Source organism: Oryx dammah, unplaced genomic scaffold (assembly GCF_014754425.2).
Source record: "Oryx dammah isolate SB20612 unplaced genomic scaffold, SCBI_Odam_1.1 HiC_scaffold_1, whole genome shotgun sequence".
In the NCBI taxonomy this organism is placed as follows: Eukaryota; Metazoa; Chordata; class Mammalia; order Artiodactyla; family Bovidae; genus Oryx; species Oryx dammah.
The window spans coordinates 43,172,861-43,191,013 of NW_024070185.1; the positions used below are offsets into that span (position 1 = coordinate 43,172,861).

Below are 18,153 nucleotides of genomic sequence, written 5' to 3' on the forward strand. Positions count from 1 at the left end.
CCAGAAACGTGACTTTTTGAGGACGGTATCCTTCAAATATATATACATATCATTTCACAAGCTTTCTGGTTTTTAAACTAATCTTCCTTTCCAAATTTTGGTTCAACAGTTTCATTTTCTCAATTGCAATTTCAAAGCAGTTGTTGCACTAAATGTTCACATTTTTTAAAAAGATTAATTTCATGTGACTTCTCTTGTAAGATCTCAAGTTTTTCACTGATCCAGTTTTTTAAAACATGAATCTGATCCAGGCAGTCCTCGTCTTAAAAAAAAAAAAAAAATCTGCTCTGTCCTGTTGGATAAACTTCAAATGACTTAGCATGACATGCAGTTTTGAAACATCAGGGCTTATGTTAGGCAACGTATTTCTTATTTTATATTAATTTTCTACTTTAAAGTTAACTGAGATTACTACAAGACATTACAATCACAAATTTTAAAACAAAAAAAGCCCATTGCTCCAACCTTTGCTTCTGCAAAATGCCTTTTGAAAAATATTGGTAAGGAAAGCAACAAAGGTACAGACAAGAATATTCCATTTCTTCCACTGTGCCCAAATTCTCACTCTAGACCAATAAAATCTGAAGAAATTGAGCTTAACAAATTCCAAGCTTAGAGATAAAGTGAAAACTGAGAAACCTACATAAGCTCTCCCAAACAGGAGAATTCTAAAATAATAACATATCCATATATCCTGTATCCTAATGCAGCTATTGATGTCATTTAAGAGCTTTGGCAGAAAGTGAAGAGGAGCTAAAAAGCCTCTTAATGAAAGTGAAAGTAGAGAGTGAAAAAGTTGGCTTAAAGCTCAACATTCAGAAAACGAAGATCACAGCATCCGGTCCCATCACTCCATGGGAAATAGATGGGGAAACAGTGGAAACAGTGTCAGACTTTATTTTTGGGGGCTCCAAAAATCACTGCAGATGGTGACTGCAGCCATGAAATCAAGACACTTACCCCTTGGAAGAAAAGTTATGACCACCTAGATAGCATATTCAAAAGCAGAGACATTACTTTGCCGACTAAGGTCCATCTAGTCAAGGCTATGGTTTTTCCTGTGGTCATGTACGGATGTGAGAGTTGGACTGTGAAGAAGGCTATGCGCCAAAGAATTGATGCTTTTGAACTGTGGTGTTGGAGAAGACTCTTGAGAGTCCCTTGGACTGCAAGGAGATCCAACCAGTCCATTCTGAAGGAGATCAACCCTGGGATTTCTTTGGAAGGAATGATGCTAAAGCTGAAGTTCCAGTACTTTGGCCACCTCATGCGAAGAGTTGACTCATTGGAAAAGACTCTGATGCTGGGAGGGATTGGGGGCAGGAGGAGAAGGGGACGACCGAGGATGAGATGGCTGGATGGCATCACGGACTTGATGGACATGAGTCTGAGTGAACTCCGGGAGATGGTGATGGACAGGGAGGCCTGGTGTGCTGTGATTCACGGTGTTGCAAAGAGTCGGACATGACTGAGCGACTGAACTGAACCGAACTGAAGAGGTTTTAATAATACTCAAAGTATGTTGATTAAAAAAACTATTCTGTCATAACCTATTTTCTTAAAAATACATATGTACATATTTATACATCTATTTAAAACAATTAGAAATAAATACACCAAAACATTCATTGTGGTTGCCCTTCAGTGATGCAATTATCCATGATTTCAGCTCCTTCATTACTTTTGTAATAGTAATTATTTATAAAAGAGATATTAGATACTTCCTGTCAACTTGGTTTGTTTTGCTTTAAAATGAACTGGAGAAAGAAAAAAGCATTTTAAAATGCTATGCAAAAGGAAACTATCAAGCCACGGTCATGGAGATTATAAGAGGTCAGAAATATAAGTAAACAAAAAGAAGGAAAGGGGACTTGGCTAACGCCTTTGATCACACAGGGTGAGAATTCCTTACTGCTTAGCTTTTCTTCACTGTCTGAATGGGTCTGCACTATGGTTCAAAGCTGACTACTGTGAAAGCAGCTCAGTGCATTCTGAGGGACCTTCTACAGGCTGCTTCTGACAGGCATGCTCCCTTGTGTGGCTTTTCCAGCTACAGCTGAATACTGCTCAGCTTGCCTGCAGAGACTCAATTCTCACTCTTCCACTGGGAGGCCTCCTAGCTCCCTGTTGGTCCCCAGTTTCTATCTGGCAGCTCATCAAGAGGACAGGACAGCTGTAATCTCTCTGACTATGTGGTCATCACCTGACATTCTGTTGAAAACAGGCCCTGGTTCAGGTCCGTGGCACTGAACATGGAGAGTTGGAGCTAGGCAAATCAAAAGGCAGGCTTTAGGGAGAAGAGTGAGCATTATGTCTGACAAATGTAGCTTTGTTAATAAAATAAGATGGGGACTGGGAGAACTGAAGGAGGAGTGGGGTGATGAGGGGCAAAAGGAAGAAGCCCAGCTTCTGGAATTATTCAAGTATACTGTACTTTTAAAAGCCAACAGCAAAAACTGTTCACTGGACTCAGTAGAGCCGTGTGTGTGTGTGTGTGTGTGTCTGTGTGTGTCTGTTGTGTATGTATTGTGTGTGTGTGTGTGTGTGTGTGTGTATTCTTCCTTCATAATGGCTTATAAATACCACCATTTAAACTCTTGAGGGAAAGCTGAAGGCAAGAAGAAACATGCTGCTTTGTTATGGGTGAATGAAGTATGTGTCAAGGTATTTGGATGGATATGTGCCCAGAATCTTCCGAGTCAAGCTTCACGAACTTTGGTCCAAGGTCCTCTCATGTTCTTGAACATCTTTCACCTGGCAGAAGATCTTTATCTCAGATCAAAATTAGTCTCTCCCACCCTCCCCCAAAATGAACAATAAAATCAAAATGAGGAAGAAGCCTCAAATTAGGAACCACAGGCATATCACTGGTAAAATAACAAGACATTCCTGTCACTGGGTGTGGATCCTGGCAGTGTCTGAGCAGAAACAAGTTTTATATTGTGTTATCGATCTTTCCCAGTTATTGTTCATGCCTGACAGGTGGCTTCAAATTGTGAGGACTCCGTCTTCTTAATGATATGCAGATTCCTATGTCAGGGCATTGTATAAACCATGAAAGGTTTGGCTGTGATCCATTCTCTGTTACAGATCAATAAACTGCTTCTTTTCTCTGTCAGAGAAGACTGCAAACCAGTAAATCTTAACTAGTACAACAGTGGCTTGGTTTTGCTGGCTAAGAAAAAGCACTTCTTTGAAGGGATTTAGAAAAATACATCCACAAAGAAAATAATTTGCCTTCCTGCCTGTTTATTTAAAGAGGCTGATCTGCTTTGAATATCAGCTCCCCAAGTATGCTGCCGAAAATAATGTAGACGCATGCATCAACCTCATAGATACATTAGTTTAATATGAAACAGATATGAAAAAGAGCTCACTTGATGTTTTATAACAACATCAATGAAAACAAAATAAGCAAAATTGAAACTTGATGTGCACTCTAAGCCAGTACTGCCAACCAATCAAATGCCAATGCCCTGGTTACAACCAAGATTATGGTGGTGATGGTGTGTGTGACAATGCCGATGTGGACAATGCAGATGACCACCAGCACTGATCAAGCGCTTACACTAGGTACTGAAATCTAAAATGTCATCTACTCTCAAGTGTACCGTTAAGTGCCATTGGTTAAAAGAAGATGCTGCTAATTAAATGCTAATAAAATGCTCCGAAAAATTACATCAATGGTAAGATATATCCTCATTTAAAAGTGTTAAAATGTGCATCTTGAAATTGGTGAAATAATGTTATCTTTAAGGCACTTTTAAAGAACTTAACAGTTATTACATTAATTAAACCTTACAAAAATCCTATGAAGTACCAACATCCTCTCTCCACATTTTACAGATAGGAACCTGAGGTTTAGAATTTGTTGAGGTCACATAGCTGGTAAATGAAAGAGCTACATTTCAGAGCTAAGGAATTCACCTACAGCTCATATGCCATGGTTTGTGATTAGTGACTTCAGAGTAAGAGCATGATTGCCGTAAGAACTCACATGCATAGAGTAAAGTCCCTTTCAAGGAGTTACCTAAGGGATGTATATGCTTACTGCAAGGATGCTTTGTTTTAATCCCTTTTAGGTAGAAAGTTGTGTTTCAGAATTTTATGTAATATTGGTTTTAAAGCAATTACATTTCAAACTTTATTCTTTCAGGTTAAATGTTGAAGAGCTTGAGGAGGTACCTCCTCAATATACCATGGTATACTCAATATACCATGACACACAGGGTATATTTTAGCACTTATTGGTCATACTCTCTTCCAGACTCCACAAGATATCAATCTTGATTATTAATATTGATTCATCAGACTTTGCTGTGAGTGCCATTTGACTCTTTCAAAAAATTCAGTGCTTAAGAAATTTTCCACCACTGAAAACAGGTGGGAGATTCTCAATGAAACTGTAGGAGTTTTTTAAAAATGGATAGGATAAGAGTAGTATAACTGGAATAAGAAACTTGCTGCTCAAAATGACAATTATGAAATGGGAAATAACCATTTTGATGTGCAAGTTCTAGAATGTCTTTTATAACATAATTTTTATAATTTATAAAGTTACAAAGCAATATAAAGAATTTGACTTAAAATTTGGAAAAGACAAAACATGCCAAAAAATGACAATTTACTATCTGACAATCCTAATGTTGTCATTGTTACCACCTGAGACTCTTCAATATATTGACTATATGCATATTTTAATTACCTCAACGTGCTTTTAAAGACCTACACCATCCTAGAATCTGAACCAGTCACTATTTTGTTTCCATTTCAGACACATAAGATAAACTATCTTATGTTGGTGGCTGCGCAGCACAGGAACGGCGGCTGCACGGCACAGGAGCTACCCCACGTCCAAGGTCAGCAGCAGCGGCCGAGAGGAGCTACCCCACGTCCAAGGTCAGGGGTGGCGGCCATGAGGAGATACCACATGTCCAAGGTAAGAGAAACCCAAGTAAGATGGTAAGCGCTGAGAGAGGGCATCAGAGGGCAGACAGACTGAAACCACAATCACAGACAACTAGTCAATCTGATCACACGGACCACAGCCTTGTCTAACTCAATGAAATTAAGCCATGTCGTGTGGGGCCACCCAAGAGGATGGGTCATGGTGGAAAGATCTGACAGAATGTGGTCCACTGGCAAACCACTTCAGTATTCTTGCCTTGAGAACCCCATGAAGAGTATGAAAAGGCAAAATGACAGGATACTGAAAGAGGAACTCCCAGGTCAGTAGGTGCCCAAAATGCTACTGGAGACCAGTGGAGAAATAACTTCAGAAAGAATGAAGGGATGGAGCCAAAGCAAAAACAACACCCAGTTGTGGATGTGACTGGTGATAGAAGCAGGGTCTGACGCTGTAAAGAGCAATATTGCATAGGAACCTGGAATGTTAGATCCATGAATCAAGGCAAATTGGAAGTGGTCAAACAAGAGATGGCAAGAGTGAATGTCGACATTCTAGGAATCAACGAACTAAGATGGACTGGAATGAAGGAACTTAACTCAGAAAACCATTATATCTACTACTGTGGGCAGAAATCCCTTAGAAGAAATGAAGTAGCCATTATAGTCAACAAAAGAGTCTGACATGCAGTACTTGGCTACAATCTCGAAAACAACAGAATGATCTGTTTGTTTCCAAGGCAAACCATTCAATATCATAGTAATCCAAGTCTATGCCCCGACCAATAACGCTGAAGAAGCTGAAGTTGAACGATTCTATGAAGACCTACAAGATCTTTTAGAACTAACACCCCCCAAAAATGTCCTTTTCATTATTGAGGACTGGAATGCAAAAGTAGGAACTCAAGAAACACCTGGAGTAACAGGCAAAACTGGCCTTGGGGTACAGAATGAAGCAGGGCAAAGGCTAGTAGAGTTTTGCCAAGAGAACGCACTGGTCATAGCAAACACCCTCTTCCAACAACACAAGAGAAGACTCTACACATGGACATCACCAGATGGTCAACACCGAAATCAGATTGATTATATTCTTGGCAATCAAAGATGGAGAAGTTCTATACAGTCAGCAAAAACAAGACCAGGAGCTGACTGTGGCTCAGATCGTGAATTCCTCATTGCCAAATTCAGACTTAAACTGAAGAAAGTGGGGAAAACCACTAGACCATTCAGGTATGACCTAAATCAAATCCCTTATGATTATACAGTGGAAGTGAGAAATAGATTTAAGGGACAAGATCTGATAGATTGCCTGATGAACTATAGATGAAGGTTCATGACATTGTACAGGAGATAGGAATCAGGACCATTCCCAAGAATAAGGATTGAAAAAAAGCAAAATGGCTGTCTGGGGGAGGCCTTACAAATAGCTGTGAAAAGAGGAGAAGCTAAAACAAAGGAGAAAAGGAAAGATATAAGCATCTGAATGCAGAGTTCCAAAGAATAGCAAGAAGAGATAAGAAAGCCTTCTTCAGCGATCAATGCAAAGAAATAGAGGAAAACAATAGAATGGGAAAGACTAGGGATATCTTCAAGAAAATTAGAGATACCAAAGGACTATATCATGCGGAGATGGACTCAATAAAGGACAGAAATGGTATGGACCTAACAGAAGCAGAAGATATTAAGAAGAGGTGGCAAGAATACACAGAAGAACTGTACAAAAAAGATCTTCACGACCCAGATAATCACGATGGTGTGATCACTCACCTAGAGACAGATATCCTGGAATGTGAAGTCAAGCAGGCCTTAGGAAGCATCTCTACAAACAAAGCTAGTAAAGGCGATGGAATTCCAGTTGAGCTATTTCAAATCTTAAAAGAGGATGCTGTGGAAGTGCTGCACCCAATATGCCAGCAAATTTGGTAAACTCAGCAGTGGCCATAGGACTGAAAAAGGTCTGTTTTCATTTCAATCCCAAAGAAAGGCAATGTCAAAGAATGCTCAAACTACCGTACAATTGTACTCATCTCACACACTAGAAAATGCTCAAAATTCTCCAAGCCAGGCTTCAGCAACACGTGAACTGTGAACTTCCAGATGTTCATGCTGGATTTCGAAAAGGCAGAGGAACCAGAGATCAAATTGCCAACATCCACTGGATCATTGAAAAAGCAAGGGAGTTCCAGAAAAACATCTATTTCTGCTTTATTGACTATGCCAAAGCCTTTGACTGAGTGGATCACAATAAACTGTGGAAAATTCTGAAAGAGATGGGAATAACAGACCACCTGACCTGCCTCTTGAGAAATCTGTATGCAGGTCAGGAAGCAACAGTGAGAACTGAACATGGAACAACAGACTGGTTCCAAATAGGAAAAGGAATATGTCAAGGCTGTATATTGTCACCCTGATTACTTAACTTCTATGCAGAGTACATCATGAGAAACGCTGGGCTGGAAGAAGTACAAGCTGGAATCAAGATTGCTGGGAGAAATATCAATAACCTCAGATATGCAGATGACACTAGCCTTATGGCAGAAAGTGAAGAGGAACTAAAGAGTCTCTTGATGAAAGTGAAAGAGGAGGGTGAAAAAGTTGGCTTAAAGCTCAACATTCAGAAAATTAATCATGGCATCTGGTCCTGTCACTTCATGGCAAATAGATGGGGAAACAGTGGAAACAGTGTCAGACTTTATCTTTTTGGGCTTCCAAATCTCTGCAGGTGGTGATTGCAGCCATGAAATTAAAAGACGCTTACTCCTTGGAGGGAAAGTTATGACCAACCTAGACACCATATTAACAAGCAGGGACATTACTTTGTCAACAAAGGTCTAGTCAAGGCTATGGTTTTTCCAGTAGTCATGTATGAATGTGAGAGTTGGACTATAAAGAGGGCTGAGCGCCAAAGAATTGACGCTTTTGAACTGTGGTATTGGAGAACTCTTGAGAGTCCCTTGGACTGCAAGGAGATCAAACCAGTCCATCCTAAGGGAAATTGGTCCTGGGTGTTCATTGTAAGGACTGATGTTGAAGCTGAAACTCCACTATTTTGGCCACCTGATGCGAAAGCTGACTCGTTTGAAAAGACCCTGATACTGGGAAAGATTGAGGGCAGGAGGAGAAGGGGACAACAGAGGATGAGATGGTTGGAGGGCATCACCGACTCCATGGACATGAGTTTGGGTAAACTCCGGGAGCTGGTGATGGACAGGGAGGCCTGGTGTGCTATGGTTCATAGGGTTGCAAAGAGTCAGATATGACTGAGCGACTGAACTGAACTGAACTGAACATGCTAAGATTTGCCTCTTCAGGCACAAAAGTGTATATATTCAGCTCTCTCACAGACTCTCTTCCATCCACATCCATTCTACATGACGAAAGTACATCAGCATCTTTCCAAGGGTATGCATAAGGAAATGCCTCCAATGAAGGAGTTAAAACCATCTTGGAGCCTGCAGATGCCTCAGAGCCCTGCATGGCTCTGCTCCAGCTGGGTTGCTGGGAATCACACACTTAGAAGTAATGCTGGCAAATTTTTTTTCCAGGAAATTTTCTGTGATGGAAGCTTATCAGCTCATAACCTAGGCTAAAACCAGGTACTTCTCTACAAAAAAAAAAAAAGAGTAAAAGACAGTCTGGAGAAGAGTAGACAAATGAAAATTAGAATTATTAAAGTCTGTTAAAAGTTTACCACCTTCACATTTTTTACCTTAGAGGGAAGTAATGTTATGACTCAGGACAGGCATGTGAAATGGTATTTATTGACTGCATTGGTTCACCACTAATGGGTTTAGGGAAAACAGACCATAGCAGAATCCTAAACCTTGATGTTATAAATAGTCTGTATTAGTGAAGCCTTGCTCTTACTTAGGAAGCATCTCTCCTGGTGGTAGATTATGAGTTAAAGTATGAGTGCTTTTGCTTATTCAGATATTAAAGAATCAAACCAGTTACAGATATAAGAGAATTAGTTTGGTAAAGTTTGAACGTCTTTTCCTTCATTTCCTATTTAAATTATTTAAAATGTGCAGCTCTTTATTTACTGCTGTAGCAGACATTTTCCCTTTAATTCCTTCTGGATTCTTATGTGATAGTCTCTGTAATTACTTTTAAATTGATCAATATTGTTAATAACAAGTTCAAGGGTACCTGGACTAAATAAAAGGGGATCACAACGCATTCTTAAGATTCTTATCTTCCAAAGAGTAGGTCTCCAAGTGTGGTTCCCAGATCAGCAGCAAAGCATGACCTTCTGGGACCTACTTAGAAATGCAAAGTCTCAGGCCACTCCAGACCTCCTGAATCATCAGCTCCAGGGTGGACCTTAAGTCAATGAGGACTTTAAAGCCAATTAGTAACATAATATAAATGATCTTATTTTTAAGTAGTTCGCTTGGGCATTTTATTATCTTTAATAACAGGTAGGTCAGGGCTGCTTCAGTTATAATATATCATGGGGAAAGGACACTGGATCTGGACCTTCCAGGAACAGTTTATTCAGACCAGTCCTTTGATTTTAATTTTCAAAAAAAATTTTATTTTCTAATCTTTAGAGCAGAAAGTTTCAGCCATGCTACACAGAAGCTTCCGAGATATTCTTATATTTTCCCCAGAAGATACAAGCTTATTTAAGGGAAACTTAAAAGAGGTCAAGTGCCTAGATCAGAAGGTACTTTATAATTTGCTGCCTGACAAAAGTTCCCCAAGAGTTAAACTGTGTTCTCAATACAGCATATGCACTTCAACTGAAAATGGTTATGGGAAAAGCTGGAACCAGAAACTGAATCCAGAGATGTAAAAAGACAGCAGTAGCATCTACTGTACCTCATTCACAGTCAAGTTCAAGTTGCTCTAAACAGGCCATTCAAGCTATTCCATTCCAGTAAGGCTAGAATACTGCTTTCCTTCAGCTGAAATAAAGCTCATTTATGCTTTTATCTTTTTAATATAGATTCAGAACATTCTCTGCTATTTTATTGTCTCAGGCTTTCCAGCTGGGACAAGCAGACTGCTTTCATGACTGTGCAAAAATCTAGCTGATGTTCATCTACCCATGCTTGAGGGCAAATTCTAGTTTATGCAGGGTGGGGGTGATGGCATCTGCCATGGAGATTTCATTTAAAACTGGGAAATAGCTGAGAACCCCTGTTTCCTGCTGGTGTCCCATTCTACTGAGAGATGCTCTGGGTAACAGCAGTGTGGTGACAGCCTGACCGGTCTCAGGTCACACCCAAGAGGAAGATCTTTGTCCTCTTGTCAGCAAGGGAACTGTGGACTCCTGGGGTTATTCCCACCAATTTCAAGTGGGGAGAAGCCATAGATGCTCCTTTTAGTGCCAATTCAGAAGCCATCAATCACCTAACACTTCTGCCACATTCAGCTGGGAAATGCAACAGGCCAAGGGAAGCCAACTCCACAACAAAGACTTAAAACCCTTTCTCCTCACCTAAGGTCCTGCCTCTTCCTTTTTAAGCATCTCCATTCCCCCTTCTAAAAGACTCTGACAGCAATGTCTCAACTCCACCATGCTGGGAAAAGTACCAGAGCATGGAACCTGCCAGAGAAAAGGCTTCACCCCTCACCTAGGGCAGAAAGGTTGGGCTCAAGCCAGAAACATAAACTGAAGCCACGTACCAAGAAGTCTGGCTCACGAAGTGTGCAATTAGGCAGCACTTTGGAGCCAAATGCCATGAGCTTCTGAAATGAGGGCCTTGGGGCATTACTGAACACTTAGGCTTCTGGGTGATAACACCAATTGGGCAGAGTCTGAGACAATGAGGTAGTGAGCAAGATCCCAAATCCAGAAAGACAGGGAACGATGAGATCCACACTTGGGGGGATAAAAGACCCGATAGTATATGTCTATCACACTAAAGCAAAGTTAATTCACAAACATTAGTATTAGAAACAAAAACAAAAATTTCTAGTTGTCAAGGGAAGAGAAAAGTTCATTAACAACACAATAGCTTTATTTTTAATTTAAAATGTCTGGCAACTGTGTTTTTATTTGTTCTACACCATTTTAAAAAAACGACGTTTGTGTTGATGGACATTTACATGTGTTGGTGAATATTTTCTAAGCCCCTTGCTCCTCAAAGTGTGGTACCCAGGTCAAGAGCAGTAATATCTGTGTGACTTCTTAAAAAAAGTAGAACTGAAGACATACTGAATCAGAATTGGCATCCTAAGATGCAGCCCAGGTGATTTGTACACACACTGCGGTGGGAGAGGCACTAGCTTAGCCCTATTTTCCCCATCAGGCCTCATGCTTCTGAACAGGTTACCTTGTATTCCAAGGGACCCCCTGGGTGGTTCACAGCCTTGGCTGGTCACTGGAACTACTATCGAGGTCCAAGTACATGACTGGTAATTATGTGGTGATATGGTATTACATTATATGGTAATAATTATCCATGAAGTACTCTGTGCGGTTGGGGCCCAGGCAGAAGTATTTTTTAAGGCTCCTTAGGCGATGCCAATGTGCTATGTTTGAGTCACTGGTCTATTTCAGTGGTTCTCAAAGTGTGGCCCCAGACCAGCTGTATTACCAGGGAACTTCACAGAAATGCACATTTCTTTCTTCCTACCCTCCTTCCAGTCCCCTGCTTTACTCACAGTCACACACACGCATGCATATACCAAGACTTAACTGTCTTTACAGAAAGAGAACTCAATAAAACCTCAGCGTTCTCAGAAGGCAGCTGTTCTAGTGTCTCTTTTATACAATTTATTGAGCACCTGAAATAAAAATATGTTTTATAAAGATGGCATAAAAATCACTTTAAAATGAGAATGAAGACAGACAGATACGTGTCTAGGGGCTGAGGGGATCATAGGGTCAAACACGCAATGGACGGGGGAACCATGGCTGAATGGTAGGTAAGTTCTACTGTCCCCTGGTGATCTGCAGGGTGTTTACCTGATAGCGACAGTAGTTCCCCAAGTCTGAAAATGCAGCATCCCAACACTCCCCAGAGTTCTGCTTCAGTGAGTTTGGAATGGAGTTGAAATGTATATCCTTCACACACATCCAAGTGATTCTTGTTATCAGAAAAGATTGGAAAACACACTGCCTTATAGACTCCTACTCCCTAGGTCACTGTTTCTCAAAGTGTGACCCTGGACCAGCCATGCCAGCATCACCTGGGAACAAGAAATGCATATCCTTGGGCCCACGCCGGACCACCAAGTCAGAAAGTCTTCAGGTGGGTCCAGTCGTCAGCATGTTCACAACTCCTCCAGCTGATGTGAAAATCATGGCACCAGGCTATTTTTAAAACTCTATTAAGTATTGTAAGTGGAAGCTGCCTGCTGTTTTTCAGACACGTAGGTTTTGGTGAGAAGTTCTAGCTTCATCTTGGGCCCTGCCTGTTGTCTTTCTCATGGAAGGGACTGTCCTCTTCCAAAGAACAGCATGAAAGAACGCACTGAAGACAGTCTTTGGTTGTCATCATAAATTATTCACCTAGTCAGGAACAGAGCAGAATGCACCGCCAGAATGAAAGCAGTTATGGTAGTGTGGTAGGAGATTTTAAACATATCATAAAGTTTCACTTTTATTGGAAAGACAATCCAACAATAATGGAAACAAAACAAGTGGCCAATGTGGTGAGATGGCCAGATCTTCCTAGCTCCTGTCCTTTCTTTGTCTCTTTCCAGACTGTCGTTCTATCAAGAACCATGTTTAACGCATATATATGGATTTATTAGAAAGATCGTAACGATGACCCTATATGCGAGACAGCAAAAGAGACACACAGATATAAAGAACAGACTTTTGGACACTGTGGGAGAAGGCGAGGGTGGGATGATTTGAGAGAATAGCGTGAAACATGTATATTACCATATGTGAAATAGATCATCAGTCCAAGTTCAATACATGAAACGGGGCACTCAAAGCCAGTGCACTTGGACAACCCAGAGGGATGGGATGGGGAGGGAGGTGGGAGGGGGGTTCGGGATGTACACCCATGGCTGATTTATGTCAATGTGTGGCAAAAACCACGACAATATTGTAAAGTAATTAGTCTCCAATTAAAATAAATAAATAATTTTTTTAAAAAAAGAAACATGTTTAACACAAAGGTATGAAAACCAGTTCATAGTCTTACTGTGTTCAAATGAAAGACAGCTTACTTGAAAACGCAGGGAACACAAGACAACATTGACAACAAAGCGACAAGTCTCAGAGGGCTTCTGAAACCCGTAAACCAAATGAAAAGTTTTGTGGTTTCTAGCAAACCTACATTGCTCAGGAGAGAGGTTTTGAGGCTTTATGAGGCATCCCAAAGAGGCTGGGACCCAAGGAAAGTCAGGAAGCCCTGAATTTCCATACATTTCACAGGACACAGATCTGGACAAAAGGTCAAACAAGTTAATGTCCTAAGTTACAAGAGAAAACTCATCCCTTTACCTGGAAACTTCTTTTCCTCTGGCCTTTAAAGCTGCTTGTGAGAACTGGGGACTCATCCACAACAGCAGAATTCGGGCATAAGCAAAACAGCAGCCCAAGACAGCCTGGGAACTGTGTCTTCATCTCAACATGGCCTGGAAATACCTCCGGGGCTATGAGAAAGTTACTTATACACTCTAGACCTCCAGTTCTTCATAGCTGGACTTGGACAGCCCTACAGACACTTCCAGACCTGACAGACTTTCAGTAATTCTGTTCTTCTAAATCCTGGGCCCAAGGGGGCACCTGAGGCTCCCCAGGCCTGATATTGCCAGACAGGGTAAGGCTGTAGGGGACCTTGTGCATAGGTCAGCAGGACAGGGATCTTGTCTCACAGGCCCCCACGGCCTCCAAAGTTCCTCCTGGTACAGTAATGGCCAGTCAAAGAACTCCTGCCAATCAACATCAAAGGGTTGCTGCAATAGCAGGGCTTTCATTTGCTCCTCCAATTCAGTCCCAGAGTGGTTGCTTTTTTCTGCAACTTTCAAATTAAGTTATCTTTCCCCTCCTCAATGTAATAGTACTAAATTTCCAACAATAAAAGTTTAAGAGAGAAAGGGGAAAATCAGCTGTAATTTCATTACTATCAACATTTTGCTATATAGCTTCCCAGTTCTTCTCTGTGCTCACATACACATGGGTGTGCTTAGGTATTTTTCTCCAAATATGTTATTTCATTTCTTTTAACATTATTGCCATCTTTTACAGGTTCAGTTCAGTCACTCAGTCGTGTCCAACTCTTTGCAATTCCATGGACTGCAGCACTCCAGGCCTCCTTGTTCATCACCAGCTCCCGGAGTTTACCCAAACTCATGTCCATTCAGTCAGTGATGCCATCCAACCATCTCATCCTCTGCTGTCCCCTTCTCCTCCCGCCTTCAATCTTTCCCAGCATCAGGGTCTTTTCCAATGAGTCAGCTCTTTGCATCAGGTGGTCAAAGTATTGGAGTTTCAGCTTCAACATCAGTCCTTCAAATGAATATTCAGGACAAATTTCCTTAAGGATTGACTGATTGGATCTCCCTGCAGTCCAAGGGACTCTCAAGAGTCTTCTCCAACACCATAGTTGAAAAATATCAATTCTTCGGCGCTCAGCTTTCTTTATAGTCCAACTCTCACATTCATACATGACTACTGGAAAAACCATAGCCTTGACTAGACGGACCTTTGTTCTCAAAGTAATGTCTCTGCTTTTGAATATGCTGTCTAGGTTGATCATAACTTTTCTCCCAAGGAGTAAGGGTCTTTTAATTTCATGGCTGCAGTCACCATCTGCAGTGATTTTGGAGCCCCTCAAAATAAAGTCTGACACCGTTTCCCCATCTATTTGCCATGAAGTGATGGGAGCAGACGCCATGATCTTAGTTTTCTGAATGTTGAGCTTTAAGCAACTTTTTCACTCTCCTCTTCACTTTCATCAAGAGGCTTTTTAGTTCTTCTTCACTTTCTGCCATAAGGATGGTGTCATCTGTGTATCTGAGGTTACTGGTATTTCTCCCAGCAATCTTGATTCCAGCTGTGCTTCTTCCAGCCCAGCGTTTCTCATGATGTACTCTGCATAGAAGTTAAATAAGCAGGGTGACAATATACAGCCTTGACGTACTCCTTTTCCTATTTGGAACCAGTCTGTTGTTCCATGTCCAGTTCTCACTGTTGCTTCCTGACCTGCATACAGATTTCTCAAGAGGCACGTCAGGTGATCTGGTATTCCCATCTCTTTCAGAATTTTCCACAGTTTATTGTGATCCACACAATCAAAGGCTTTGGCATAGTCAATAAAGCAGAAATAGATGTTTTTCTGGAACTCCCTTGTTTTTTCAACGATCCAGCAGATGTTGGCAATTTGATCTCTGGTTCCTCTGCCTTTTCGAAATCCAGCATGAACATCTGGAAGTTCACAGTTCACGTGTTGCTGAAGCCTGGCTTGGAGAATTTTGAGCATTACTTTACTAGCGTGTGAGTTGAGTGCAATTGTGCAGTAGTTTGAGCATTCTTTGGCACTGCCTTTCTTTGGGATTGGAATGAAAACTGACCTTTTCCAGTCCTGTGGCCACTGCTGAGTTTTCCAAGTTTGCTGGCATATTGAGTGCAGCATTTTCACAGCATTATCCTTCAGGATTCGAAATAGCTCAACTGGAATTCATTACCTCCGCTAGCTTTGTTCGTAGTGATGCTTCCTAAGGACCACTTGATTTCGCCTTCCAGAATGTCTGGCTCCAGGATTAATATCCTGGAGAACGGAACAGCTACCCACTCCAGTATTCTGGCCCAGAGAATTCCATGGACTGTATGGGGTCACAGTGTCAAACACGACTGAGTAACTTACACACACACACACACACCTCTATTAATATATCTCTTCTTTTGATACCTGCACAGCATCCTCTTTCATATTTATGCTATATTTTATTTGACCTTTATTTTTGAGTATTCAGATTATAATTTTTTCATATTATAAACTCTTTAAGGAACATATTTTTACATACAGCTTTGTGTACTTATTCACTAATTTGCTGTGAATCAGTTCCAAGAAGTGGATTTGTGAGAACAAAAGAATGAGCCTGCACATTCTGATGGATAATGTCAGGCTGCCCTGCAGAAAGGCGCCAATTAAAACTCTCACCAAAACTTTGTGGGAGGGTCAATGAAACCAGACTCCATCTGACCTAAGTTTATTGTTTTCAGTACAGCAACACACCATCAAGTCAATGTATTTAAAATTTCTCTGTACACAATTAATATATTTTCACTAAGTTTGTATTAATACAGTAATTTTAGTTGCTCAATATGGAATTCTATGTTCATTCTTCATCCTTGGCTCAGAGTGATTTATATTTTATAAAACTCAACACTGTCTCTGAGGGTAAATTTATAGAAAAAATGAATTCCTTCATCCAGAAGTCTGAGGATGGGAAATGCCTGACTACTACATGATATGGGGCTTGGTATGTAACCAATGAGTCAGAACAGAGATGAGAATAAATTCTAGACTTCTGTCCTAAGACAGAAGGGGTCATGATGTTGAGAGAACACAATTATGGCTAGACACAAAGTACCTTCTGGAATAAATACTCCTTCACCCCCTCAGAAGAGGTATCTAATGCACATACATCCCCAAAACAAGCAGATGATTAAGACAGAATGCTGGTAAAGCAACGAAAGTTCTAGCTATTGCTGGAACAGTGAGACCAGATTCCTTAAATTACCATTATGGAGCAGAAATTTATACAACCAATTACAGGTTAACATAAAAAAACTTCTGAAGTTAGGAAACAAAAGTAGACTTTTTAAAAGAAAGAGAATAAGGAATATGGGGGGAAACACAAAATTTATATGTACTAACAACATTTATTTTGGGGGTGAACTTACAAAAATAAAACCACAGTGTTAAAGACACATGTATATATTATATATAGCGTTATATGATCGTAAAACTCTTAGTTGCTATGCTTTACAACAGAAAGGGCTCTGAAAAAACCACCTAAATCCTTCTTTTGTAAATGAAGGACATTTTGTAAAATAACAGAAGTTAAATAGCCAGAATATAGTCAAACAAACTAGGCAGTAGAGGTCTGTGTCTTTATTTAGAGAAGTGAGGTGATGAAGGCACATCACAGCTTTTACCTATGAAAGAGGCAGGAGGGGATGGAACTTTCCTTTTCTGAATTTCCTCTAATTTTCTATTTATTTTCTTAATCTTTTGCTTCTCACTCCTTTCCTCATAACCCTTAACAGATGTAAAAGGAGCCAGTTCCTGGAATTCCAAGCCCATGGAATATATATTTCTTTATTCTTCTCATTAGCAGGAACATTGGGCCTCTGTAGGGGATACCTTAAGGTTTTTTTTAAGGAGAGAGGGAACAGTATTTAAGCCCTAAGTGTCCAAACAGCTCCTCTTGCTTTACTGCTACTGTTAAGTTGCCTCAGTCGTGTCCAACTCTGTGCAACCCCAGAGACGGCAGCCCACCAGGCGCCCCCCGTCCCTGGGATTCTCCAGGCAAGAACACTGGAGTGGGTTGCCATTTCCTTCTCCAGTGCATGAAAGTGAAAAGTAAAAATGAAGTCACTCAGTCGTGTCCAACTCCTAGCGACCCCACGGAATGCAACCTAACAGGCTCCTCCGTCCACGGGATTTTCCAGGCAAGAGTACTGGAGTGGGGTGCTGTTGCTCTAACCTCCCACTAAAACACCGCACCTCCGGCGGGGTTCTGCGTCACTGTGGTGCAAGAGTGACCTCCAGAGTCAGAACCCATCTGAGCACTCATTTCACAACAATTCACTAGACAAGCAGTGGCCCGGGGTCCTGCAGCACCAACACCACAACGTAGAATCTCAGGCCCTCAGCCCAGACCTACTGCCCAGAATCTGCATTTCAGCAAGAGTCCCACATTAAAGCGAGAAGCACTGTTTCAAGGGAGATCTTTGTGCCACTTTTGCCTCTCTACAAAGGGAAATGGTGTAGTGGTAAAAGGATCCATTTCATTGATTTTTCTTTATTTTTTGAATTTCCACCTTCACTTTAAAAGTCTTAAATCATAAACATTTCTTCAGGCCTCATGAACACAGAGCCCAACCCCAAAGTCCAATACTGCTGTCAACAGAGAATGGCAGAGTTGTGCTTTTTTTTTTTTTTTTTAAGGGTTCAAAGGTAGTTACTATTTTTTTAAGGTTTCAAAGGTGTTTACTATTTGTATTTTTTATTTGCTTTGCATTTGCTTTTAAACTAGCAAATTTGCAGTGAACTTGATCAAACTGCCAAGCTTTGATGATCCTGGGATTGCATATACTAAAACAGT

The 18,153-nt window shown here is 40.9% G+C and overlaps 1 protein-coding gene across 3 annotated transcripts in view; it reads right to left on the reverse strand.

Moving 5' to 3' along the window:
• Positions 1–18,153, reverse strand: part of KANK1 (KN motif and ankyrin repeat domains 1) — a 212,828-nt gene that overhangs the window by 59,204 nt on the left and 135,471 nt on the right. The window lies entirely within an intron of this gene.